This window comes from Scophthalmus maximus, chromosome 14, assembly GCF_022379125.1.
Source record: "Scophthalmus maximus strain ysfricsl-2021 chromosome 14, ASM2237912v1, whole genome shotgun sequence".
Lineage (NCBI taxonomy): Eukaryota > Metazoa > Chordata > Actinopteri > Pleuronectiformes > Scophthalmidae > Scophthalmus > Scophthalmus maximus.
Window position 1 is genome coordinate 20103595 of NC_061528.1, and position 10455 is coordinate 20114049.

General features: G+C 44.4%; 1 long non-coding RNA gene across 1 annotated transcript; it reads left to right on the top strand.

Annotated features, from left to right (window-relative positions):
- The first annotated feature begins 396 nt into the window (after positions 1-396).
- LOC118282815 lies at positions 397-1902 on the top strand. Its single transcript, XR_004784342.2, has 3 exons — positions 397-1015; positions 1526-1589; positions 1776-1902. It is a non-coding gene; the product is annotated as an uncharacterized LOC118282815 (long non-coding RNA).
- Positions 1903-10455: the final 8553 nt, after the last annotated feature.

The following is a 10455-nucleotide window of genomic DNA, read 5'->3' on the forward strand; positions in this document are numbered from 1 at the left end:
ATAGCGATGTGCGTTTGATGTTCGCTATGTTTTTTGTACTGTCACAGCCTTGTGTGAGAATAGTTTATAACAGAACTACACTACTTGGACTAAGAAACTTTTCGAGAACCTTTCTGGAGTTACACTGGCTTTGGAACCCGAGGCACTCGGCTAGGTATCCTTCACCGGCAAGACCCAGGGGCAGCGGACATCCCTACCATCACCGGGCGACACTGGAGGCGGCGCACACGGCATGAGAGACCTAGCATGCGTCGCAAGCGGTGTGCTAGACCTAGCAGGCGAGGCAGCCGTGCGGGTATCAGCGCCAGGCTAAAAGCTAACCCCTACAGACCTGCACTTTCTTCTATTCTGCTATCCAACGTTCGCTCGCTGGAAAACAAAATGGACTACCTGAGACTGGATTTAACTACACAAAGAAAGGTCAGAGACTGCAACGCCATCATTCTCACAGAGACATGGCTCAATAACTCCGTTTCGGACAACTCCATTCAGCTGGACGGACTAACAACATTCAGGGCGGACAGGAGTCATGCTCTATTCTGTAAATCTCGGGGAGGTGGTGTATGCATTTTCATCAATAACAACTGGTGTACAAATGCTGTAATTGTCTCAAGCCACTGTTCTGAGGACATAGAATTTCTGACAATTAAAATTGCGACCATTGTACATGCCAAGGGAATTCACAGCCATTAACATCACAGCTGTGTACATTCCACCCAGTGCGAACACAAAAGACGCACTGTCTACAGTGTATCAGTCTATCAGCTCAATGCAGAACTTTAACCTGGACTATGTCTACATAATCGCTGGCGATTTCAATCAGGCCAAACTGAAGACAGTACTACCACATTATGACAAACATGTGAACTTTGCAACCAGGGGAAATAACATACTCGACCGCGGTGTCGGAGCCTTGCGGGAACATTTCAAGCTACTACCGGATGAATAATACGCCTGCCCTGCGGTCAGTCATCCCAACAGAGAAGTCCAAGAAGCTTGCGCTCCTGTTGTTTCGGTAAGTAAAATGATGGTGTTGTTCTGTGTTTGCAGTAATAAGCGGGTGTCGGTGTCTGTGCTCGGTACCTGCTCGTTAGCTAAGCTCGCTAAAGCGCTCATTAACCAGCTAGCCTGGGGTAAGCCTTGAGCGAGACTCTGCTCTGCTGACGAGGCGAGCGGGTTCAACACAACACGACACCGCCATGAGCCGGAAAACTGCGTGTGGATGGAAAATATGGTCCACCACGTTAAATACGAGCAATGCAATGTTAACGGAACATGAATGCTAACTGTCAAGGTACATTAAGGTGTTTGTAAGTGTTCGTGTCCGTATAAGCATTGTTTCAGAAGGTACCGTTAACGTAGAGGATGCGGTGTGTTGTTGGTTATTGCGCATGTACGGTAACTTGTGAAAACAGAAGAACACAAGAAGTTTGATTCATATTTTTTACTAAAACCGACACCATAGATAATAACGATGCAGAAACAGACTTGTTGTGATCGCCTGTGATGTGGTTTGTCTATGTAGTTTTCCTCCAGATGTTCCAGACAGATTGGACCAGTGGAAGTGAAACATGAGAGCAAAGATGCCCGTAAGCTTTGATAACAATGAAATATTCTATACATACTGTACTGTACATTCACTGTGTTGGTAGAACACCATTAAATCTAAAACTACATTTAATACAGTTGAAAAAATCTACAGAACACAAGCACACAAATCTCTTTATTTACAAACTTGTCTTACTTCTTTTTATTTGTCTTGTCATTGTCATTAGGGAAGGACCTGCCTGAAGGACTCCACTGTGCTGTCCATGTTCTGTGGAGCAAAGAAGACCAAAGAAGAAAAATGAATCACTCGGTTCTTCTTTTAAAATATATTTAAATCACACAAACCTGTTATTGCTTAAGGTTTAATCTGTAGTGTATGAGTTATTTGTCAATTAATAGTCAGATTTGAATGTGAAATCTCACATATTCAGTCAGTATTAAAGACAAAAATGGTTAAAATATAAACATAATTCATGAGCCAGAACGTAAATCTAAGTTATAGATTAACTCTAAGATTTATTTTTAGTGAAGGTACAAAACATAAAAAGGTGGACAATATTAATATTAAAATTAAAGAAGACATTTAATATATAGACTGGGCAGAATGAGCCCAGAGCTGCAGAGTCCATGTGGTGGGAGGAGAAGGGGATACAGTGTGGGACTGTAGGGGAGGGGAAGAGCAGAGGTAATAAGTGTTGTAGCTATAGTTGGTATTTTTGATCAACCATGACGAACATAAAAGTAAACTCAACATTGTCCATGACAGTCAGGGACATGTTAAGGCTTAACAAAGTGTGTCCTGAAGGCCAAATTCAATAGCAGTGACACTGTGAACTGTAGCAGTTACAGGTCCCCTTCACAAGGTGCTGGAGGTGAGTCTGCTGCAGGTCGTCTTTATGTTGACCAGCCTGATGCTACTGATCTCCCTCAGGTTGTCGTCACCACAGTGGATGAGGAGGACGTCAGCTGCTGCTCTTCCTCAGAGTGGAAACAGAGTGGAAGAAGGCTTTTCCACCACAGTCCACCAGCCAAACACAGCACGCAAAGTTCTGCAGCTCTCTGGACACCTTGACTGACAAACCACCTCTACATTGTGACTGTAGGATTAAAATTAATAAATGAGTGATAAATGCTTCAGATAATGAAAAGTGTGAAGTCCACCAAAGAGTGTAGCTCACATTTTTATGTTGACAACATCGTTATGTCATCTGTAGGATAAAATAGAACTAAAGAGCTACATCTCAGAATATAGATGACTTTATGTTTAGACAGACTATACAACTGTAAAGTCAAGCAGCCACGACTGGTACTGGTTTGTTTTGTGCAGCTAGTGGAAGCATCACAGGTGAACTCAACAACAACCAATGTGCTGGAAGTAATAAACATCTTGTAACAAATAAAAGTGCCTTTCTTACAGTCATATTCAAAGTGATAGTCTCGTACAGGAATGTCTATAGCAGTACAGGTAAGGAGGACTACCACGGACTTCTGTCACAGTTCACTGTTTACGACTGGTGTGGGGAATTATAGTTTTTCTATTTTCTTGTTTGTTGTACGTGTATGTCCCTTAAGGCCGAAATATATAAATAAACAACAATAATAACTAAGACTACAAGCCAGTGTTAATAAAATATTTACTGTATGCCAAGAACACTAACCATCGGATGTAACTTCTGTTTAGTCAAAGGGCCCATATTATGCCCCCTTTTACACAAGTTACATTGTTTTTCAGGTGTGTGAACTACATGTCTTTGCCATTCCATGTCAAAACACCTCAAGGATCAAGCCACACAGCACTCTCCTCTTTCTGTATAAACAGCCCTGTGAGACTACGGTCGATTCCAGCGCTTTCCTGCTCACAACTCGCCCCCCTCCCTTCGTGTTCTGCAAAGCTCCGCCTCGCTCCTCCCCGCGTCTGCTGCGCAACTACGGCGTTGCGCTGCCATGACAACAGTCGCACGTAACAAGGCACATACACGACGTAGAGACCCGGGAGGCCCAGCGAACACGTTCTCCATCATTACACACAGAGCACAAGGGGCTGGGCGATAGAGCGTTAATGACATCCCGGCCGCGAGTCTAGCTACGCCGGTAGCCGGTAGCCACGACCGACCGCCGGCAGCCACGACCTCCGCCGCAAGCCGGGAGCCGCGACCGACCGCCGGCAGCCGCGACCGAACGCCGGCAGCCGCGACCGAACGCCGGCAGCCACGACCGAACGCCGGCAGCTGCGACCTCCGCTGCAAGCCGGGAGCCGCGACCGAACACCGGGAGCCGCGACCGAACGCCGGCAGCCGCGACCGAACACCGGGAGCCGCGACCGAACGCCGGCAACCGCCGCAAGCCGCGACCGAACGCTGGCAGCCGGGAGGTCCGCCGGCGGCAAGCCGGCAGCCGCGACCGACCGCCGGCAGATGCGATCTGTTTTTCCGCACTTCAAGGGGGGAGGTGCTGCTCAGTTGGGGGCGTGGTCGCCCCAGTAGCAGGAGTCAACTTACGTCACTTGACGCCCGGGCTGTGAATGGCTCGTTTACAGACCGTCTGCACGATCAACCCAAACCACGAATCAATGACTCATCGTTTTCTTTTCATTCTCCGTGGGCTGGCAGACACCCCAGATAACCAAATATATGTGGAGGCAGGCTGAAAAGGTGCCTGGAGCATAATATGGCCCCTTTAACTATTATTTGACTTAATTTATTAGAAACAAAATAAAGTGGTGCAAATTACCGCAGTCAGTACCAACCCAGTGCAGCCTCTGGGCCGCGGCGCGAGCCGGCTCGCAATTAGCCTAGCTTATTAGCTTAGCTCCTTAGCATCAGCTAACTGGGAAGCTTCGATGTAGGGGTGCGTGTTTCAGCGACCAGTCTGCATTCGGCCAACCTCTATGTCCATATATGGATTAGCTGTGTAAGGGAGGAGTCGGACCCTGCCAAGATGGCGACGGCTGAGCCACTGCGGAACCGCCCACTTTGGGCTTCAAGACCGGCATGCAGAAACCAATGGGTGACGTCACGGACGCTACGTCCATGTTTATATACAGTCTATGGTCTCGACGAGCGTCAGCGAGGACGGGCGGTAGAAAGTGGCCAGGAGGGGCTGAATAGGCCAGAGAAAAAGGGCCATTGGAGGAGGGCGCTGCCAAATGTGTCAAAATCACAGAAATGTTTTGGAGAGGACAGACCCAAGTGGCAGCTGGTAAAGAGAAATATAGGCCTGATGATTAGCAGTGTAATTATTAGACTAACATTTTCGGCTTTATATTAGCCTATTTGTATCGCCCATAGTGAATCACAGAGTTTGCTAATATTATGCAAATATTGATTACAAAAAACAACAACCTCAAGCTTGGTCTGTGTATACAGTAAAATTACCTCTTCATGATTTTTCTTGTAGCCTCTGAGCAACAGAAAAGCCAGTCCCCTGTTGAAAATGAGGAAGAGAAGCCAGAGGCTATGACTGCAGAAGGGACAGGTAGAGAGGATAACAGAGCAAACAATATCAATTAAAGTTTTTTCATGTAAGATTAGATAACACACACATAGAGCAGGAGTGGTGAGAGATTCTATATGACATCCAGATATTCAGAATGGTGTTAACATTAGGCTATAGATTTAGAGTCACGCTAGACAAAATTCATTGTGCCGCATAAATGCATTACAGTAAAATGATTGAATAAATAATAGGTTAAATTTGTTTAAACAAGACTTCCTATCTGCGGCCATGACATAACAGTGTCTATGCCCTTCTGCGTTTTTAATGCCATGCAATACAGGGGAGTCATACTGAGATCCTTCAATGTGTGCAGCAGGATGTTGGAGATGTTCTATCAGTCTGTTGTTGCCAGTGTACTGTTCTTCACTGTGGTCTGCTGGGGGAGCAGCATCGGAGCCAGCGACACAAACAGATTGAACAAACTGATCAAGAAAGCTGGCTCTGTAATAGGCTGCAAGATGGACGCGTTTGACGGTTTGGTGGAGAGAAGGACTATGAACAAAGTGTTATCCATCATGGATAACCCGGACCATCCTCTCCACCTCACACTGGACAGACAGAGGAGCTCCTTCTCCAATAGGCAAGCTTCGCTGTCACAAAGAACGTTACAGGAAATCTTTCCTGCCACAAGCCATAACACTTTATAACACCTCACAACACCTTCATGTAAATTCTGTGAATTTATTTTTCTTAAGTTCTATATTTTTTGGGCAATTCATATATTTTAAATTTAAATTTATGTAAATATTGTATATATTTTTTAATGTGTGCTGTGTGAAACGTGCTGCTGCTACACCAGAATTTCCCAGCTTGGGATGAATAAAGTATTTATCTATCTATCTTTCTATCTACATACGGTGAAAAAACACAATCATTGTATTGTTCTGTGTGTTTGGCATTTGCACCTGCAGCAAGTGATAGTCCTTTCATAAAGGGAGGTATGAAAACATGAAAACATGTTCATCAGCCGATAGAGGCGCATGAGAAAAGTAAGATCCACAGAGATAGTGCTGATGCTTATTTTCTGTTGGCTAAAAGGGCAGATGTAAAAAGCCTTCTGGCTGGCAAACATGTCTCTACATCATGAGCAGGTGAAAAAGAACCGTCAGGTGATGGAACGCATCATAGATGTGATAAAAGTCATAGGCAAATGTGGACTTAGTTACAGAGGGGGTCAAGCAGAGACTGCTTATACTCTAGAAAATACTGCTGTCAACCATGGCAACTTTCTAGAGTTGGTCATAATTTTGAGCCGATATGATCTGTGCCTTCAACAGCACATTAGCAGTTGTATTGAGCAAAGCAAGAAGCTTCATGACACTGGTACAAAAGGTAGAGGTTCTCTTGTGACTGTACTTTCAAAGGAAATTGTTGGTAAAGTTGTGGATGTTCTCAGCCAGGTGATAAAGGACAAGATTACGATGAGGTTAGAGAGGCAGGAATGTTTTCAGTTCAAATTGATACAACCCAAGATGTCACATTAAAGGACCAGTGTGCTATCATTGTCAGATATGTCACAAATGCCATTCATGAGCAGATGGTCGCTGTGTTGGACTGTGAAAAATCCACAGGCAAGTATTTCACAGAGCTGCTGAAACACACATAAGACAGACTCAGCATTGACATTGGCACGTGTGGGCAACTCCACTGATGTTGCAGCAAATATGCAGGGACAGCACAAAGGGTTCTCTGCATTTATCTCTGCCTTGAGACAATGTATGTTGTGATTTGGCGCTATACAAATAAAATTGAATTGAATTGAATACATTTGTCAGAACATATTATAAATAAAAACTACATGGTAGTAAGAGCTGAACTGTTGCTTCGTGTATTCAATTTCCACCACACCATAGAAAAAGTGGGCCGGTCTTGTGCCTGAAACTCCCGGGCTGAAAAGTGTCACAGCCTGTGACTGAGTATGCAGGGTCATAGGTCGCATCCAGCCCCTGAGAAGACACCACTGAAGAGCTGCCTTCTACTTGATCACTGTCCTCCTTCTCTTCCTTATCCAGACGTGATCGCTTCGATGGTCTCTTTATTGGTGTTGATGTCAAAAAGGAGATTGGAGCTGCAATGGGAGCAGTTGATGTGTCAACACCAAAGTCCTTACAGGGCTAAATGAGGGGTCTCATTTATAAACGTGGCGTACGCACAAAACGGGGCTGGAAACGTGCGTACGCCACTTCCCACGCAAAGGTTGTGATCTATAAAAAAATAAACTTGACGGGAGAATGTGCACACCGTAAGCAAACTTTGAACTTTGCGTACAGCGTACGTTCCTCTTTGCCTCCACCTTGAATGAATGACATTCTTTATGTCGCATATTTAAAATAATACTCAAGCAACACAAAATAATACATGTTTGTGAAGGAGTAGAAAGATGTAGTGAAACTTCAGATCGGACCAATTTTTTCTAATTCCTCCCACTGTCCACTCTGTCCCACTTGACAGTTGACAGCCGCAACAACACGTCGCCTCTCGCACTGCTTCTTTTGATCCGCTGCTGTGGCACCAAATAACGCTGTTTTCCGGGCGTCCACCTCCCTACAGGCGTGTCTATGTCAGTGTCTGAAAAGTGAGGGGTTTTTTTTCTCACCCGTCGGAACGAAAGAACAATTGGATGCCAGGGTTGTTAATATACGGATCAGCATTCATGAGGTGATTTGCATTGACTATTTATGGTTAAAATGGGCGTGTACAGGGCGGGATATGAGGCTGATTCACGTACGCACACTTGTAGGTGATCTGTGATTTATAAAGGGAGAATTGCGGACAGGTGTGCGTATGCACGGTTTTATAAGTCTGAATATTTTTCCGGCTTTTGGGCGCACGTACACTTTTAGTTAGGTTCCTAGGCACAGTTTTATAAATGAGACCCCTGGACACCTGCAACCAATGTTTATTTCATTTATTTATTTGATATCATTTATGAAATTTATGAAATTCATGTATTGTGACACTTTATCAAAAATAGTTTTTGTGCCATGTTTTTCATAACTACACAGCCAGATTTAGCTTACAGTGTGGAGTAACACAAAAAGCTACATGAAACAGTTACAGGCATTCAGACTTCCCGTTGTAAGCACGATCAACTAGGGCTGAACGATTAATTGTATTTGCTATTATATGGCGATATGATAAAACGCGATTTTCTAACAGCAAGGGACGCGATTACACGGGTGACGTGATACACGAGCGAATGGAGCACTCGGTTCCAAGAACAAGCATCAGTCACACTGCACTAACCTGCTGCGCAATGGCCTCAAGCTCGACAGAAAAGTCGGAAACTGATACAGCGGAGAGTTTAGTCTAAAAGAGGAACAGCACGTCCGTTTTAAAAAGGACGATGCTGCGCAGCGTCAGGTGTTGTGCAGAACATGCTGTGCTACCGTTGCTACTTCACGGGGCAACACCACCAACCTGTATCAGCCTTTGGCACAGCGCCACAGCAGCTACATGATGAGTGTATGGCCAACAAGTCAGTGACAGTAGTGACGAACACAGAACCATATGAGAGTTGTTTGAGACTGTTACTCCGTATGAAAATGTCTTACGTGGCACCGTGAGGTGACAAACACCACGATTATTTCCTCGTTAAAGAGACAGACTGCTAACAGAGAGAGAGCTCTCTCCCCTTCTCCTCTTCAACACATCTTGCCCTCTGTCAGTGTGTGTGCGCGCATGTGCGCTAATTATAATCGCAAATCAAATCGCAATTCCATATTTTCCCCAAATTGTTCAGCCCTACGATCAACCCTACACACCTATGCTTAAAGCTACAAAGTAAGTACTCAGTACAGCCTCTTAGCTTGACCTTGGAGCCCAGTCACTGCAGCCTTCAGGTAGGACCAACTTAGCAGCTTGTGCTAATCAATGTTACACAACATTGCCAAGCAAATTAATTTCGAACCGTCTGACTGTTGTAGCGTCAGGTAAAAAAGCACACGGCAGCAACGTCTCGGGTCAGTAGACCACCGGCAGAACACCGGCGGAAAATTGGCGGGGCACAGGCGTTTGAGGCAGTCCTTAAGGTGCTTAACAGCACCAGCTCTGAGTTTAACATGTAGAATGAAATTGGCGTCATGCTTTACTCACTCAGCTGTCCCTCAATATTACGTGCTCTACAACCTAAGCTCACAATAGAAACCAGCCACATTAGCTGCGGTGCTAAGGCTAAGCCACACAGTAAAGAAAAAAAAAGTTACAAAAAACAAGTGATGTGCACGGCTCCACTCTTCAGCTTCAGTTTTGAAGCTAACCCTAAATTGTACTGGCATTGGTTGTGAAAGCAGGTAAAATGGTTATTACACACACACAACACTTTGCCGGTTGTTGTGGGCACATTCATCTGAGGCCTTTAAAGGATATAGCGGTATAGATAATGGGTGGATGGATGGACAGACAAACTCATTAAAATTAATAATAGAGACACCTTTGTTTTGTTGAATTTAGGGCTTATCAGAGGATGTGCTCTCATTATAGGACTACACATCAATCAACCATCTAACAACAGACTAGCCATACGCATAAAAAAAAGAAGAATTACAGATTTGACACAAACACATTTCCATGTATATGATCATTGACATACAAATGACATATAATTGTCTGTGTCACAAATTGACACTGTAGATGCATCCTTTAATCTATTCTGGATTGTGGTATCACAACCGCAGGTGTCTTCACTTGTTGATCAGCATTGTTTCACACAGTGTTAGTTGATGCATGGAACTGTTAAAAGCATCTTGGAGAACTAATAACATCTCATCTAATGTATTTCCTTTCACTATCCTTTCCCTTCTTGAAAGGATTGCAATGCAAACAAAGCCACCAATGCTGAGTGGGCCAGGTGGAGTTGTTTTATAATAATTATGTTAATGTTTACATTGTACACTTATTCATGAAAGCAAACGTTTTATAGAGAGATTCCCTGTAGACCATTACTGAAAATGAAATAAACTTCCTCATTCTTGCACAAGCCACAGAGGTAGTTGGTGCTGACAAGCTAGTTGATTTTACAGCTTATTATGCAGTTACTTTTAAAGACAAGCCCAAATATCACAACCTCAGAAATTAAAGGTGATATTTTATGCTAAAATCACTTTTTTAGCCTTTGTGCACATATATTTGGGTATCTGGGGTGTCTGCTGGCCCACACAAAGTGGAAAAAAACACAAAGTCGTTATTTTGTTGATTGGCTAAACCCTACAGACGGTCTCTGAACGAGCCATTCACAACCCTGGCATCCTATTACGCAGCATGAAGCCTCTCCTGGGGTAACCCCGCCCCCAACCTGACAATCTCCACCCATGAACTCCGAGACACCAGAGCGCATATACTCCATTTTTTTCTCTCGACAAGCGACAGACGAACCGCTACCATTATGCCGAAAAAGAGTTAATAACATTTGCC